The 17,156-nt window shown below is 35.7% G+C and overlaps 1 long non-coding RNA gene across 1 annotated transcript in view; it reads right to left on the reverse strand.

Moving 5' to 3' along the window:
* Window positions 1–469: 469 nt before the first annotated feature.
* The window catches only part of LOC120750486 (uncharacterized), a 17,691-nt gene continuing 1,004 nt past the window's right edge, over window positions 470–17,156 (reverse strand). The window contains exons 2-4 of the long non-coding RNA XR_005700015.2: window positions 9,445–9,537; window positions 7,574–7,654; window positions 470–1,574 (exon numbers count right to left, since the gene is read on the reverse strand). This is a non-coding gene — a long non-coding RNA (uncharacterized LOC120750486). The remainder of the gene's footprint in view (window positions 1,575–7,573; window positions 7,655–9,444; window positions 9,538–17,156) is intronic.

Below are 17,156 nucleotides of genomic sequence, written 5' to 3' on the forward strand. Positions count from 1 at the left end.
GAGCGAGAGAGAGAGAGAGAGAGAGAGAGAGAGAGAGAGAGAGAGAGAGAGAGAGAGAGAGAGAGAGACTGCATACTTGCATTACAGTTTTTCTTAATCACTGGGATAACTTTAGATAAAAATAATTTTGAACATTTGCATCTCTGATAACTGTAGAGTGGTTGGATCTTGCAACAGATATTTCAGAGTATTCATCATTGTGCTTTTTGATATCTCCAAACAGGCAGTCAGTTCAATTTCTTATTTATCCATGTCATTTTTCTTTCATATTAATATTCCCATATGACAAGTACATTACTTAAAACTGATGAATTGATTTTCAAGAGGAATCTTAGTTTACATAAACTGTCACATTTCACAAAATTAAAAAAAAAAAAAAAAGCCAGCTTCAGTTCCATCTCTTGTAAGGAACACTGAGAAGTATACTAAAGGAGGAAAAAGATTATAGCAGAACCAATGTTTTTCCAGGCAGCTGTGAAGATAGTCACTAAAAAGACTGATAAAGAAAAAAAAAAAAAAAAATTCAATAGCTTAATATATTTTCTCATCCGGATAGTTCGAGTTTAGAAATTGAACACACCCTTTAGAGAAATTGAAACTAAGATAACTGCACTTGTTTTACCACAGGTACAGCATCTCTTTTACATACTCAAACTAATACATCAACATTACAAGACCAAAATTTGTCTGCACTGGGGTATCTACTGAGAGTTTTAGATATATTCAGATCTTGAGTACTGTCTGCAAGCAGACTCTACCCAAGCAAAAGGTTCTGACCCTGTACATTCTGTGATATGCCCATAGTAAAATATTTCCTTTTTTTTCCCCTATATTGTCCTAGCTGAATCTCCACTACTGTTTACTTCATTGTGAAATCAGTTTTTATTTTATTTTGTCTTTAAATATCAGGTGTCACCCTGATCTCTCTTTTCTTCTTCTTGCCCTTCCCTTCCTCCATTTCCTTCAGTTGCCATTGTCCTATGTATAACTGCAGTAAAGTATATACTTCAATTTCATGAAGAAATGAATACTGAAATATCCTGATATTCCAGCACTTACCTATAACTCTGGGATATCACCATATGCTTGTATTATGCAATGTGCCCATGCCCTATAAAGCAGTCCAGTTGCTCTTTATTGTGTAGCTCAGCTTTCTTATCTGTTGTGTTTTGTTCAGTCTGATATGATAGCACAGAATAATAAGAGCATTAAAATGGCATGATTGCAGTATTGGGAAAATATCACTGCTGTTGGTCAAGTACTAATGAAAAACGAATGCAATTCCTCACCAAATTTGGATGGCCATTTTAAAAGCAGTCATCTAAAACCAGGCAGTGTTTAGAAATGCATGACTACGATGTTTACCCATGAAGAAAACAGTGTTTCTTTATCATTCCAAAGAACCATATGTCTCCTTTAGTGGATCATACCAGTTTCTTTCATGGAGGCTAGTAAGGGTCATTAAACACCAATGGGTCTCTGAATTCTTCCTCAGCGTCAACGATATTGTAGGCTTCACCAGGGATCTCATTTTACTTCTGTACAAGATCTTCAGGGCACAGAAGGCAAATGAACTATGAAAAACATAATCACTGTTTTTACTGTTGCTTTTTTATCATAAAAATTCCATTTATTTAAATTCCATTAAAAAATACATTTGCCTCCTGAAAGCATAAATATATACTTTTGTCATAATTTTTCATTTTATAAAAGACTTTTATCATTCTTTTGGGGAAAAAAAAAATCTCAATAAATATTGCACAAAGTTGTTATATAAAGTTAGGAATAAAGCCAGTGATTAACAAAATAAATTCCTCTAGAAGAGTTTCTCAGAGGTGACAGGAAAATATTTCTCAAGCCCCTGAGGGAATTAGTAGTCTAACATTCTTTTTCAGAAGTGACTTGAGCACCAAGGTTCAGCTTTTCAAAAGTACCTTTAACTCACATTTTAATTTAAGAGAGTTAGACACTCAAAACCTATGAGGATCTAGAATTCAGGATGAAAAGCCTTACAGAAAGTCAAGGGGATTTGAGTTATCAAAGGCCAGGTTTTTTTAAAGTGTATTTGAGGAACTTAGAGGCAGAGATAGGTGCCTAGCTGATTTTTTTTCAAAGTAGAGTGAAGAAGGGTTAAGTCCCTAACACTCCCTGAGATTAGTGTGTTCTTAGAAAGTGCTAACTACACCTTTGGATCTAAATACGTTTTTAAAAAGTTTCCTTGAACTGGTTTGAGAAAGTGGTTTTATCATCTGAATGCAATGATTTATCCTATGCTTAATTCCTGTCCTCCCAAAGATCGCAATAGACCTGCTTTACACAGCTAATTTTGTGATATATTCTTGATTGAAATGGACAAATTTGGAACACAAAAGCTTATCTGAACAAAATATAGCTGTCATTTGGATCCAGAAGTTCATAGATTTTGAAAGCTGAAAATGATAGGCAGTTCTGCTCCACTGTGATCATACTTGGAAGTGCTGTTAGACCCTGAGCATGTTCAGCTTCAAGAATTCATCCTGTATATGCTAAGCAGCCCATATCACCAGCACATCTGTATGAAGTCATACTGTTAGCAGTGGCAGGGTTTGACAATATGAATGACTAACTTGCTTTCACATGTTTGCCACAGCTGGGAAGAAGATGAGGGGTACAACGTACAAGGAATTTCAACACATTGCGAATGTGGCAAAAAAAGCAGTTTCAGATTTTGATTTCTGAGGAAGCAGAATTTCTTTCTGGTTGCATTATACCATGGTTAGCTGCAGCTCTATCTTTCTAGCCCCTGCCAATTTAATTCTTGCTTTTATGATTTACTGATATAATTATTTTATATAAATATAAATTTCCCTGCAGCAGTTCCCAGTATTCACCGTTTAAAATGAATCCACTCTTTAGTACTGAAAACATTCATTTCTTCCTGAGACATGTTTGATTTCTTTTCCTGTACTGACTGGCTTCTGAACAGAGTGCCTTGATGGTAAGCTTTGTCAAGAGATGCTGAGATATAAAGAACAACAGGTTACCTCATAATCTCTTTTTGTTAATGCTTGTTCTGGAGAGCACCTGCTGTCTTTAAAAGGGATTTGAGTGACCCAAGATTAAGAAGTCTCCCTACAACAATTACTGTTCTTATCACTGAAGAATACTCATACCAATGGGACATCTTCCTGATGGTTTCAAATTCACAGACACAGGGAGAGATAAGAGTCAAAGAACCATACAGTGTGCAATTATAAGACATCAAACCAGTCCAGTACAATTCCATTTTGGAGAAGAGTAACGCTATTAGACTAATTGATTTCTGCCTGGAAAGTAACTATTAGGGAAAAATACCCTCTGGTTTCATTTATAAAAAAAATTTAAATGCAGTGGTGCCTAGAGTATTTATAATCCCCTTACTGGATCAGTCTTACTGGGAAAATAACATAAGGGGCATAGAGATACTAAATGGATCACACAACCTAACATCAGCAGTGATTCAGAGAAGACATTAAATCTTGAGAGTACCATGGACTATTCCTTGCTGTCTCTTTGGTTTAAAACATACAAAAGGATGGACTTCTGTTCTACTAAAGTCAAATTTGTGATATGAATAAAGGATTACCTGCCATGACACCCATCACAGTATGTCCCTTACTCCTCAAAACATTTTTCCAAACCTGTTTATTCACTGAGCTCCTACCACCACTGCTTGCATTGACAATATTTATTACAAGTGGTTCTTTGAAACTTTATCCAAAGTCATCAATATTTTGAAAATGAATATGGGAAGATGACATTTTCAAGATTTTACCAATTGTACCCACTGAATCCACCCATCTTTGCTTCTTTCCAACATTATAGGCACAAAAAAAAAGTTTGTTCTGCTCTTCTTCCCTCAACTCGGGATCCTAGAGACAATGTCTTTAAGACATACAGGAAAAAAAAAAAAAAAGCCCGAAACAAACAATATATCAAAATGTTCTCTTTCATACTGAGAAAGTGAACTTGCTGGGAACCCTCCTTTCTGAGGGCATTTTGAGGTCTCCAGATGATCAGTCTTCTAGGTTGGAGCAGTAATGTCTACATCATCTAATTTGTTTACATGTTATATGAAGCAAAATTGAATTCACCTAATTTTATTTCCAAGCAAAGAAAAAACAACTAGCAAAACTCACAGACTGGATAGAAAGAGAAATTAATTCTTTCAAATCAGATGCAAATGATAGGTTTGCCAGAAGAAATAAGTAACACAAGGCAACAGTGAGAAAAGGGTAATTGAAGATTGGCATCCCAGATGCTCGGTGATGGAAAGCCAAGATGGCAGTCTGGTACAGCTGAAGAAAGTTTTGGCTGTCCCAAATCGAGAAAGCAAAATCATCTGACATTGATTTACTTTTGCTTGGTTCTGTTTAGGACACCTCCAATGGAAGAGAATACAGTTCACTGCTTATAAGCTCTGTATTCAAAAACACATTAGAACATTTTTGCTAATAATAGTTTTGCTATTTTCAGGCTAATAATGAAACTTGAAGGATAATCTCAATACAACTTCAGAATACATTTTCGCAGCTGTCTTCCTGACTGTAGAACACCTGATATCCATTGAATAGATCCACAGTGGTAAGAAAAAAACACAAACAACAAAATTTAGTAAGCTGCAGCATGCTGCCAAAAGCAGGATGGCTAAACATTAACTTTATTGGGGTTTGTGCATCTACCATGTCAATGAACATTATGTTTCCAGCATCGCAGAAATTGTGTCAGCTACACTGAAATCCCAGGTGATATACAGTGATCTACTGAAACAGACAGAGACAAGAAGGTAGACTTCTGTTTGCCTGGATTGGACACAGAAATCCAGACTGTTCCAGCGATCCACAGACCAGTTATTACACAACAAACCCCACTGGCTCCTTCACAGCTTGCTCAGCTGTTGTGCCACTATGAAGTTAAGAAGCCTTTAATCTTCAGGCTGACAGAGGCGCAATGAGTCTACAGGCTAAAACTTCATACACAATTTGGCTGAGAGCTAATTACTGCCTGTGATTCTTGCTATTTTCCTCTAAGTAGAGGAGTGGGGGGACAAAATCAAATGCACTGCTTTTACTGCCTCATGCTTTGTGCTATGAACGGCAACTGTGAAAACATTAGTCCAAAAACAAACCTATTTCTATGTTTCAGGAGTATAAAAGATTGTCAGATAGTCATGAAATGCTCTGGTCAAGGTGTATCCCTCAAGATACAGGCTTAATTTACTCCAGATTAAAATTCTGTTCTCCAGGTTCCAGCTAAGGATGCATTTTTACAATCATTTCCAGTGAAATTTTCAGATCTAAGCAAGAGTCCCTAAAATGAAGCTTTGTGATACTGGAAACAAGACCACTAAAGGCAATTAGGACACAAAGCTTTATGGTCTTGTGTGTAACTCTTGAACTCTAGTGGGACTGTTCAGATTGCGCAAAGTGAGAAACATGAATCAGCCTTTGCAGGGTGAGGGACTTAGTGTAACATCACTAATACCATCACAATATGCTATTAAAATTCAAACAAGCATAAAGATTATTCTAAGTGAAAACTGTTGTTCATTAAGTATTGTAGATCAAACAGAATGAAGCAAATATGACACGAGAACAAGAAAAAAACAGCAGTAAAATCAAAGCATGGACATGTATATAACATGGCTTACCAAAGGTAGAAGAAAATACAAATAAGCAAAGAGATAATGTGTTTCAAAATTCAATAGTCATGGAGAAAATATGAATTACTAAGGAAAATTAAATCTTCAAAAAGTAATATTTGTGATGTACTAGATATTTGAGCCAGATTTATACATATTTTTTTTTTAATGGCAAATCACAGCTTTCAGCAGCAAAAAGCTTTTTCATAATCAGAAAATGGTGTAAGAAATGTTCTTAATGAAACAGTTGCTCTGTCTTCTGTCACCATATACTTTGATGACAAATTATGCTTGAAAGTGAGAGCCAAGTTAGTTCAGATTCTTATTCTGAATTCCCCCATAGGAATCCACACTTCTCTCCTTCTTCTGACTATAGGTAGACCCTAAGCAGCTGGGAGCCCATGAACAAAGCCCACCCTTTCCAACTTCTTTCCTATGTAAGACTTTTCTGTTTAATGTAGCTATTTATTGGACATTGATTTAAGTAATTCCATATATTTATTTATTTCAGGTTGGAAATGGACAACCATTTTGACACATTTTTCAAGTAAACAGTGGGTTTCAGCATTTTTCATAATGCATTCATATTCACCACCATTTATTTAAAAATTCAATTAATTAATTAAACTATAGCTTTTGCAAGAGATTTATTTCCAGATAATCCATTAACAATTCTTCCACACTGTACACTTGATAACTGTTTTTCATCTGTATGCTATTTCCTCCCCAGTTTTTGTTCTCACTGTCTGACTAAATCAACTGAACTTAACCCAAACAATTTTCTAAAGGATATTGAATTATAAAATAAACTGATTTGTGCATCATAGGAAACTTATCCTATGAGAGCCTCCTTTACACATCAGCCTCTCCCTTTCCAATCTTAAGAAATACCTTTGGAATCAAATTCGCAGTTATATGAGCAGCATATACTTTTGATATTCAACTAGTTACAATTGTGCTGCCTATCTCACCATAGTTTTTAGGTAACTCAAAAATTTCAGAAAAGTCAGATTCACTGGAAAGCAAGCAGATAAGAAGACAACATAATCATACCCTCTATAGGTCCACCGTGTGGCTGTATCATTAAAGTTATCTGCAATTCTCACTGCCTTCTCTCATGAAGAACATGAGTGGCAGTATTGAAAAGACACTACATCCTGAGCACTATTTCTGAGCCAAAGTCACTTTGGAACAGCTCTGATTTTCAGAGCAGAATGCCAGAGTGCTGGCAGAGACACACCACTGAGCTACCAGAACCCTTGGTCTGACCCAGCACAGCAGCTCCCATGTGTTTTAATAATGAAGCCGGTCTCCAGAAATAACCAGAAGAAACTTCCTATTAATTTATCACATTGCATGCTCATGTGCATTCAGCTTTATTTTTGAAGCAGTGGCCAGCCATGGCTGACTGGGCCCCTGGCTATTCTAAATTATACCAAAGCTAAGAACACTGTAAATCAGGCAGGAAACCTTAAAGCCACCTTCGGCCACAAGGGCCATCAATCCTTTATCCCTATTAGTCACAACTGGAATCCAGCCCAAATGTCTGTAGTCTTTAAGCAAGTTACCATCTCTGATGGCCAGTTTCCCTCAGACTTAGACTAGTCCAGAGACAAAATAGCTTTCCTCCCCCACAACCTATGGAGGTGAGAAAAAACAGGGAGAAATAGGATATTTTCCATAAAAGAGAATTTATATGCAAAAAACTGTGCTCCTGCTACAAGCAGCATTCTAGAGTAGAATATTTTTAGGATACAGATAATTCTGGCTTAGTTCCACAAAATAAACGGTAGAGCTGCCTCAATTTAATTACCACCCCATGAAGAAATCTGACAGCCCCAGTGCAGTGCTTAGTAAGCATTTTACCTCAGACAGCTTGAAGATGTATTGTAGAACTGAAATTACAATACATACCATGACTTGTTCTGTCATCCTACTTTGGGAATGCAGCATGCATGTCTCTATAATGAGCTGTCTGATATTCACCCACTTCACCTGTAGCAAACAGGAGTAAAACGTAAGTAACCATAAGCTAGCATATTAGTTGAATGCATGCTAAGATATTCATTTTTGGCAGATGGTTTCAGATTATTCTAACTAGCTATACAAGTTTAATACATAATTTACTTATATTTACATTTTGATATTATCAAAATATTAATTATTACAATATGGGAAAAAAAAAATCCAAACCAAAACCAAACAGCCCATAAACTCTGTTCTTTTCTTCTTCTTACATTTCTGCTCACAAAACTCCTGGAAAGTATTTTAGGGACATAATTCCTACTAGCATGTGATAAAGTATGTACAACTTAAGAACACATATGAGCTTCCTATTAAGAAAATTAATTCTGCAGGAAAACCTTTTCTCTGCTACAATCAAAAACCAAAGAAGAAAAACAATATATTAAAACCAAGAATTAATAAGACAATTTTTAAATCTTACACTAATGCTGTTCCGTCTTATTTTGTAAACAAAAGTATTTATGCTTAAAAGTATACGCTAGTCTGCACTTCTGTGAGTATCATGAAATTATGTACCTTTATTAAAAACCCAAACAAGTGATTCATCTTTTTTCCAGCAGAAGAAAGATTGAAATTTATTTATTCATATGAAATCTTGCAGAGAAATTGAGAAGCTTTATTTTTTTCTTAATTATGCCATTACATCAGAATTCGACTGTGCCACCCCTCCTCCGGCTAAGCAATTTTTAGGAAGTGTGTGGAAAAGCAGTTAAGCCCAGGCTAAATTTTAAAACACTCACCTCAAGAAATTATTCATATTTATAAGAAAGCCCACCTAAAGCATCTAAAAATCAATCAGCTTTCATTAAATTAATCCCTGACTTAACACCACTGTGAGTTAAGTGTCATAGACTGAATAATGCTTAACGACATCTCAGAACCCAGGAATTATGGAAAAGAAATGAGATGATTCTTCTGTTTCTAATGTGGATTCTAAGAAAAAGTCATTGCAATAAACACAGGTAGAAAAAGAAGTTTCAGTTTATATTAGAAACCTTGGAGTCCAGATCATGCTAGTATGGCACTCTACAGTACTTGTAATACGATCAGTGCTCATGAGTTTAGGAAATTATTTGGAAGATAATTTAAATTAATTGAAATACATTTATAAGCAGTAAAATACCAACAATTAGTGATATGATATGTTCATTTATGCTTGGTCTTCCTTTTTCTGCTTACAGCACCTATGTTTTTTTAAGTCACCTCTCCTTCTCCTGAGATTGCCTCTGAACAAGTGATCAGATACTCAAAAGAAATTGGGTAGTACACACACCAGAAAAAAAAATCTTGGCACTGTATACTTAGCTGTTTCTGAAGACCAAACCCTCTCTAAGGCAACTCAAGTTAAGAATCCAAAAGACAATGTCAAGAATCCTAAAATGTTGCACAGAAACAAGACAAGCTAGATTACACAAAAAAACCCTGATACATAAAGGTCAGAAGATAATATGATCCAATCAATTTAGAAGTTCAAATACACTCACTAAGTGAGTGTAAAGATTAATAAAAGATCTTTTATTAATTTTTTAAAAATTAGTGTAAACATCCACAAGATAAAAGATAGTTTTGATTTGCTAAACGTTGGGTCCCTTAAAAACCCTGTGTACAATTAATTGGATATGTATCTTACCTGTTATTTTGAGTATGAACTATTTTTCAAACTTTATTTTCTTTATTTTACACAATATACCGCTCTTTCAAAATTAGAAATGTTTCATCACCTTTCTTCAGTCTGACAGGGTTACAGAAAACAGAAGTACCTCAGGATTTTGAAAGCACTTCCCAGTCACTATTACTTGAAAGCCAGAGTTTTAACTCTCAAAGAGGCATGATGTCCAAAAAGAAACAATACTCTGAAAAAAAAAAAAAAAAAAAAAAAAAAAAGATGAAAAATTGTAGATTACTTTCACAGGCTCTTATTCTACAATGGAAAAAATATCCACATTCTAGCCAGGCTTCTTTGAAAAGAATATTTTCCTTTTATACAGAGATAAAAAGCAAAGCTTTCAGGTCAGAGGCTATAGGGGAAAAGAGCTAATGTCTCCCCTGCTTTGATGTTACAAGTAGTGCCTCGTTACAGAAGCGTGTTAGAGCTACCAGTAAACTGAGCCAGCATATTTAATAACCAGCTTCAGTATGGGTGGCATATGGATCATTCTGTACATAACACAGCAAGCAGTCATGTACATTACCAACAACACACAGACCTTTACTTTAAGGTGTTTACATAGCTTTAGCTATGGCATAGCTAAAAGGTAATTTTTGATTTACAGATCCTGTAGGAAGACTTCTTATAAATGTGACTATGGACAGCAAACCAGAATTAAGAGTTCCTCTCTGGGTAACATATAAAACATATAATGGGGTTTTTACTGGTGTGTAATGCCTGGAAACAGATATTTCAGTCTGTGAGTACTCAGCAAAAGAGTGATTAATGGTATTTGGTGTCTCATTTGATTTTGAAGCTGAAGTACAGAAGGTTGGTGGAACCAGCCCAAAACAGCATGGTCTGGTGCCCCTGTCTTTCACAGATTTCTGGGAGGTGGACCAAATGCACCAGCTTGTATTGGTCCTAATGCACCAAAGCCTCTAATAGAACAATTTACCTGTTACCTTTTGGAACAGTATATCTCAAAATCCAGAATATGCTAGAAGGACATCAATAATTATTACCTTAAAAATCAATCAAAAATATTATTTAAATTTTGATATTATGTAGCACCAAGCTGTATAACAGTAAGAAACGCCTTAAGGAAAAATGAAACAAAATAAAATAAAACAAAAAAACCCCCACTCTGAATTATTTTTTACTTCCTTTTTTTGCATATGTAAATTGAAACTTGGTAGGCATACTAATTGTCAAATTAACAAAAATAATGTTTTTTCCCCAAAGTATTTGATCTCCTCCAACAGAACACTATATACCAAAAAGCCTAATTTCTGATTGAGTTTTCTATAATTTAGGAAATTGTGTTTGTTTGGATATTATTAGTGAAATACTAATTGCTGAGTGAGACTACTGATTATGCAAATATGAAAATTACATTAATATTATTTATATACCCTGTAGTTTGAGTATTGCTTGGTAGAGAGTGAGATTATTCACCAAAATCTCTCAAAAATCTCAGCTTATCATAAAGCTGAAATGCAAAGACCCTACATTTGAACCACAGGTAGATAAGCCCCGGCATCTTTTCTTGTGCATACAGGAACTTCTGTAACTCCAGATTTCAGCCAGAAGTGAGCCACTGCAAGAAGGATAACAGGGGTTTGTGAAGGAATATCAGTAGGGAGTCTCTGCAGGAAAGATGGAAAGTATTCAAAAGAAATGGGATACCAGTAAAAATACCGGGAATGGGAATGTGAAAAGGAACTTGAGTTCAGGGAAAAGCTAAGAAAAAGGGAATTAAAAAAGCTAGATATATTAGGAGTGTTGCAAAAGAAAGGAAACTGCAAAAAAAAAAAAAAAATGAGAACCTTAAATAGAGAGGAACAGGGGAAATACCAGTTTCACTAAATGTTTCCTGATACAGCAGCAAAGAAACAAATCACTCTCCCTATAGGTTCAGGTGCCTGCCACAAAAAGTCCAGGAGGAGTTTTTGAGCATGATTATTCTTAACAGATTTCCAAATTACATTTTTAGCTTTGTAAGTTTTATTTATAAATATATTTAAGATGAATGACTCACTGGAAACATTGGAGAGCACAATGTCTTAAATAACCACAGCTTTTCTAGACTTGGTTTCCACACAGGTAGGCTAGGTTTTAACCGATTATACTGGCTTCAGAATGCTATGAAATCACATTTTCCCTCTGCTAGAAGCTTCACCGCCAAAAGCACAGATGTCTGAAGGGAGCTCATCTTCCTGTACCTCCCACTGTAAACAGTGTGCCTTTTGAGGTCATATAATCTCTTCACCACACAGACATCAACATTTGCTGTATGGAAAAGATGCACAGCAGAAAAGGCCCACAAGCCCCATTTCAATACCGTCAGGAGCAGGGGGCTGTAAACCAGGACCCAAACCCACAGCAGCTGTATTCATCTCCTGAGGCGCCTCAGAGCTCTTAACAAGAACAATAACAAAAATGTGGGCTTGTTTTTTCAGTGGAAGGTATGACACACAAAGATTACATTTTGTTTCTCTCAGATGATTGGAAATGATGATGTTATGATGGACCATATCTCTTTTTCTGTTTCAACAGCTGTTTGGGAAATCTCCAGATTTTCCAGAAGTTTATAGGCTACCTCCTTAGTAACAACACAACTGTGAAACTCTCTGCTCTGATCTGCCAGTTTTTCATCCTGCCTCCACACCAATTTCTGCCTTACTGACGAAGTATCTGCAATGGCAGATGGGCTCCATAATCCCTTTTTGTTTTCACACGTTAGTGCAACTCTACCCTGCCTAGATCAGAACGCACTTTAGATTCATTTGCTCCCCTTTCTTTTGGAGAGCGCCCATTCTAGCTCCCATAGCAGGACCAGAGGGAGCAGATGAAGGTTTCCAGGTGGGAAGTGAGCAGGGTGATTTTTTGTGTGCAACTCATAGCAAGGTAGGGTGTAGTCATAGAGATCCCCAACAGGTTGATATGCTTCCTCCCCCAGAACACTTCCTTTTTGCCTTTGTTTGTTCTTCAATAACGAGACATTGGGAACAAAGACCATCTAGTGCATGTGCTTGGGGAAAAGCAAAAAAAAAAAAAAAAACAACAACAACAACAAACAAAGGAAAAAAACCCAACAACAAACAAAAAATCTCTACTGCTACCAAGAAATAGCAATGAGACTTTTCTTTAGAAAGCTGTGTGATTTATAAACAATATACGACTGCCATGTGCTAAAAAGGAACAAGGTCTCTAGTGAAAAAGAAACGAAGTGTTAGTCTTAAAAGACAAAGTCAGGAGATACAAAAGGGCATACATCATTTCCCTCTGAAATTGTATGATAAAATGACAGCAAAAATCAGCTTAGAAACAACACATGAACTAGCCTTCTGTGCCTCCTGCTCTCTTCCTTCCAAGACTAAATGGATCTGTGTCTCTCTTTTGTCACATTGTTGTAACTTTCATTCAGTCTCCCCACTTCACCTTGACCGCATCTGAACAGTGACAATATGTTTCTTGTTCTTCACACTTTTCCCAGCAAGGATCACTGACAGCCTCTTACTATGTATTTTCTCGGCTTTTCTGGCTGGGACTTTTTTTTTCCCCTTCCTTTTTTTTTTTTTTTTTTTTTTTTCTTTTTTTTTTTTTTTTTCTTTTTTTTTTTTTTTTCCCCAGCCATCATCATTGCTATTTGGAAATAATTTGGTTCAATTTCCATTATAAACATGAAATGTTTGAATTAGCTCATAAGATCTCCCAGCTTGTAGAGGAAAGAGATGGTCTTTAAAAAAAGAAAAAAAAAAAAAAAAGTTTCATTTTTTACAAAATAAAAAATTAAAAACTGCAGAATAACCTTGAATCATTTCATACTGCACATAGAACTTAAAAATAATGAGATCTCTTCAATTTGGAAATGATTTGGGTTCTAGGCATATGAATCAGAGAGAGCTGTAAAATTATTAGAACACAGCAACATCTTTCATAAGCACTTCAATTCAGAGGTAATCAAATATTCTGGACTTGCAGAGCAATTTACTTGGCATTTGCAGGAAAGTCTCACTCTTTCAAACTGAAGCACTCAACACTATGAAGAACTTCAAAATTTTTAAATTGGCGTGTACCATACATGCCTAGAAATCCAATTCAGTCTTTAAATAAAAATGCTATAACTTCAGAAGTATGAAGAGCCCAGCCACAAAATAAGTGTTCTCTAGCCTTTCCAATCCAGTCTAGCTGTTATTTCCCCCATGCTAGGTTTTCTGGCATGAGGAGTTGCTGAAAAAATCAAAGGTGAGTGGGTTTTTTTTTTTTTCCTTTTTTATCCTTGCCTTCTGATTATCTATGACTATTCTCCGAAACTCAGTAAACCTCTGGACAGCCTTAGTTTGCAAGCTGATTTTCAAGCTGTGAATACTAGTTTTAAACAGTTTAAAATATTTTAAATTAAAAACAGAAGACCATGTTTAAGCCAAATCAAAGTTGTAATATCATCCCAACCAAAACTTTAATTATAATGAGTTTAAGTTTGCAAATCATATACACACACACATATATAATTTAGCTGAGCTTAGGTGTCACCCTGGTTTTTCTGAGTTTTTTAAAACCTTTTGAATTTTCATAAAATGGAGTCAGACCTTTTAGCTACTGTACAATATTAGAAGCAGTTTCTACCTTTTTCCCACATATGTAACATAAACAAATCCTTTGTTTTTCATTCTCTGTCCTTTGTATATTTCTAACCTGAAAACAATTGTAACTGACAGTTGGTCTAGCCACTGAGGCTGAGGGGTGATAACTCAAAAAGCCAATCTTCAGCCAGACCCACAAATGTATAAAAAGTAAAAAATAAACAAGGAAGCCTCTCTCCACCCTGACTCAGCTTGAGCTGGATCAGAGAAGTCTTTGTCCTGCGAAATTTCTCGTCTACGTGTCTAGGTAACAGTTAGGCTTGCAAATAGATTTTCTTAAGGGAAACCGAGCTCTGAAACAATATTAACAGAACAGGAAAATAAAATTAAATCTAAATTTTAAAAACTACATCTCATCTACACAAGGGAAAAAAAAAAAAAAAAAAAAATCATGGAAAGTCTCCTGCACAAGACAGTTTTTGTGTTGACCCAGCAGATCCTTTGCTTCCATGCAAGTTGTCCTGCTATGTAAAACAGACTCCTGTCACCAGCAAACTAGTGATGCCTCTCAGATTTGCATAGAAGGCAACCATCTTCCTAATCATACTGGCCAAACCCTTCCTTGTGGGTGGTCACATAAAAGGCACAGTCTATAGAAACTCAAGAGTTTTTTTTCCTTATGGACACAGAGGCAGGATGGCGTAAGACATAAATGAGGCAGCCAGTGATATTTCAGGTAGGATGAGGTTTTGACATTCAGTTCTGAAAATATTCTATTCAGTTCTAACCAGGTGCTAAGGAAGACATCAACAGAAGTTTGATTAGACCTTGGTAATGTTGGGGAAAACTGGTGCATCAGAAACAAGTAGGTGGAGGGGACTGATCAGACTAGGTGACCCAAATGTCTCCCTCAGGCTTTAAAACCACACAGAAGTTGTTTTGGTTTCATGCAGGTGATGCAGTGATGGATGGAAAAGCCCCAGACAGCATAATCAACTTTTGTCACAAATGGATAAGGCTTACTGCTGTTATTTTAGATTTTATGCCCTGTTAGTAGCTTCTCCAATGTACAGCATGCAAAAATACTTTTATTTGGGAAGGAACAGGAAATCATCTGGTTAAACCCTAATTGAACAGAGACCCAGAGTTTAGGTTGCTCAGGATTTTGTAAAGTCAAGATTTGAGTATCTCCAAGGATGTAGTTTTATAAATCACTAATACTTCTTCACATTCTCTTTTAAATTGCAGTATCCTAAAATTAAGAAATTTTAAGTTTTCTGCCTGAGACATTGATAGTCAGACCTGTTTCTAGGAATAGAACATCTATATGAAATATTAATGTGATATAAACAAATGCAGGTGGCCCTGAATGTTTTTAGTTCTACTGGAGTTCATGTGATCTATGATAAGAATTCTGTTCTGTTCCCCTTGGGCTATAGCTTAGCCTCAAGACTTAGAGGATGTGTGACTTAGTGTGAATTTAGTGGAGACTATGATGTCTATAAATCCTTACAAAATCTCACACACACAAAAAAGGTATTAGTAGGTTTCTACCTCAAACTATGCCAGGCTCATTGTCAGACAGCAAAAGTGCTTACAAATATCCATCATAATATTCTCAGGCTTATTAATTTAGCTCCTTGTAACACAGACTGAAAGGAGCTGGTAGTGAATGTATTTTAAAGAATGCATCCTCTTTTCCCAAAAACAGAAAAGACCACTAAACCTCTCCAGAATCTTTCAAATAATGAAACTTGAAGTATCTGTAACTGGACAAATGTGTAACCAAGTTTGAGGACCGAACCACAACAGTTGGATACAAAATTGTTTCAGATGCAACTTAATTATTTTCTACCAGATTTGACTTTTCTTTCCTGCATTTGCTATGTGTGAAGTTTGAAAGTAAACTTGTTTTAGAAATGGTAGAAGACTGTAGTCATGGCTTCAAATAGGAAATTATCTACATGTTCACTATTAAATGTAGATGCAGTCAGACAAAGATAAGACATTACCAATAAGCAAATATTTTCCAATGCCAAAATTCTTCATAATTTTAACTGCAGTCTTAAATGACATTTAAAAATATTTTATTTTATTTCAGGAAAAAGACTTTTTTAGCTTACAGTAGCATTTAACTTTGATACTTATCTATTGAAATAAACTATATGGGAGAGAAATGCTTTCCTACTTTCCAGGAAGCTGTTGTTCAGCACTGTTTTGTAAGTCAAGGTTGTTCAAATAAAAGAGAAAAGTAGTTAATGCTACTAGAACTATTTTGTGTACTAGCTAGATGACGCCTATAATTTTTGAGCCAAAATCTCAAAACATTCATGACTTGGAAAAAATCCAGAACTCTTAATCTGTAGATAATTTCAGCTTCCTCAGTGTTGAAGATTATTTTTGTGCATTGAGCAGTTTAATCCAGTAATTAAGAATTCCCTTTATGCACACAGAAACTATCTGAAATCAGCTGCCTTCCGCCTTTCCAGAAGCCTCAGGCCAGGAGGAGAAAAAGGTAAATAATGTCAGCAAAAGTGTATAAGCTAAATAAACTCTACTAATAACTTCATAGATTTCCCTTTAGGATTCACCTCAACCTCTTAATATGTTTTTAAAATCAAGCTGCCTAATGTCCTAAGTTTAAAAACGTGGTAACAATTTTTTTTTAATACCATTTTTCAATACTAATTTGAGAAGACTTCGAACAAAGAAGAATGGTTTTCCAAGTCAAAACCAGCAGTTCTCATTTTGTTTTGCTGTAGTTTATTAGAAACAAACAAACAACAAAAAAACGCAGCACTAATTTTTGGTTGTCTCTATGCATGAGACAAAAACCAAAAGTTTTTAAAGGGTTAAAAAAAAAAGCTAAAATAAGGCTGCAGATTTGATTTTCACAATTAATCAATTAGACAAGTTGTCCTCCCCAACAAATAAAGAGCCTTTAAGACATAAGCAATGAAAATTGTTTTCCATTCTAAGCAGAGAATGTATTCCACTCCTCACCAGATTCCCCCATCAGATAACAACAGAATTTTGAAAAATAAAGGATTGTGGTTTGGTGGGACCACCTGGAGAGAACAGTTCAGAATGGGAGATGAGCTGAAAAGGGCTTTCTGCATATCTCCTTGGTGCAGAGACTGTGCATGTCTCCTCTGCTCCCATCTACCTGAGCTACACTGGAAAACTGGTGCCAGTGGAAGTATCCCCCTCTTTAAAAAGGCATCAGCATGAAGCA

This window comes from Hirundo rustica, chromosome 3, assembly GCF_015227805.2.
Source record: "Hirundo rustica isolate bHirRus1 chromosome 3, bHirRus1.pri.v3, whole genome shotgun sequence".
In the NCBI taxonomy this organism is placed as follows: domain Eukaryota; kingdom Metazoa; phylum Chordata; class Aves; order Passeriformes; family Hirundinidae; genus Hirundo; species Hirundo rustica.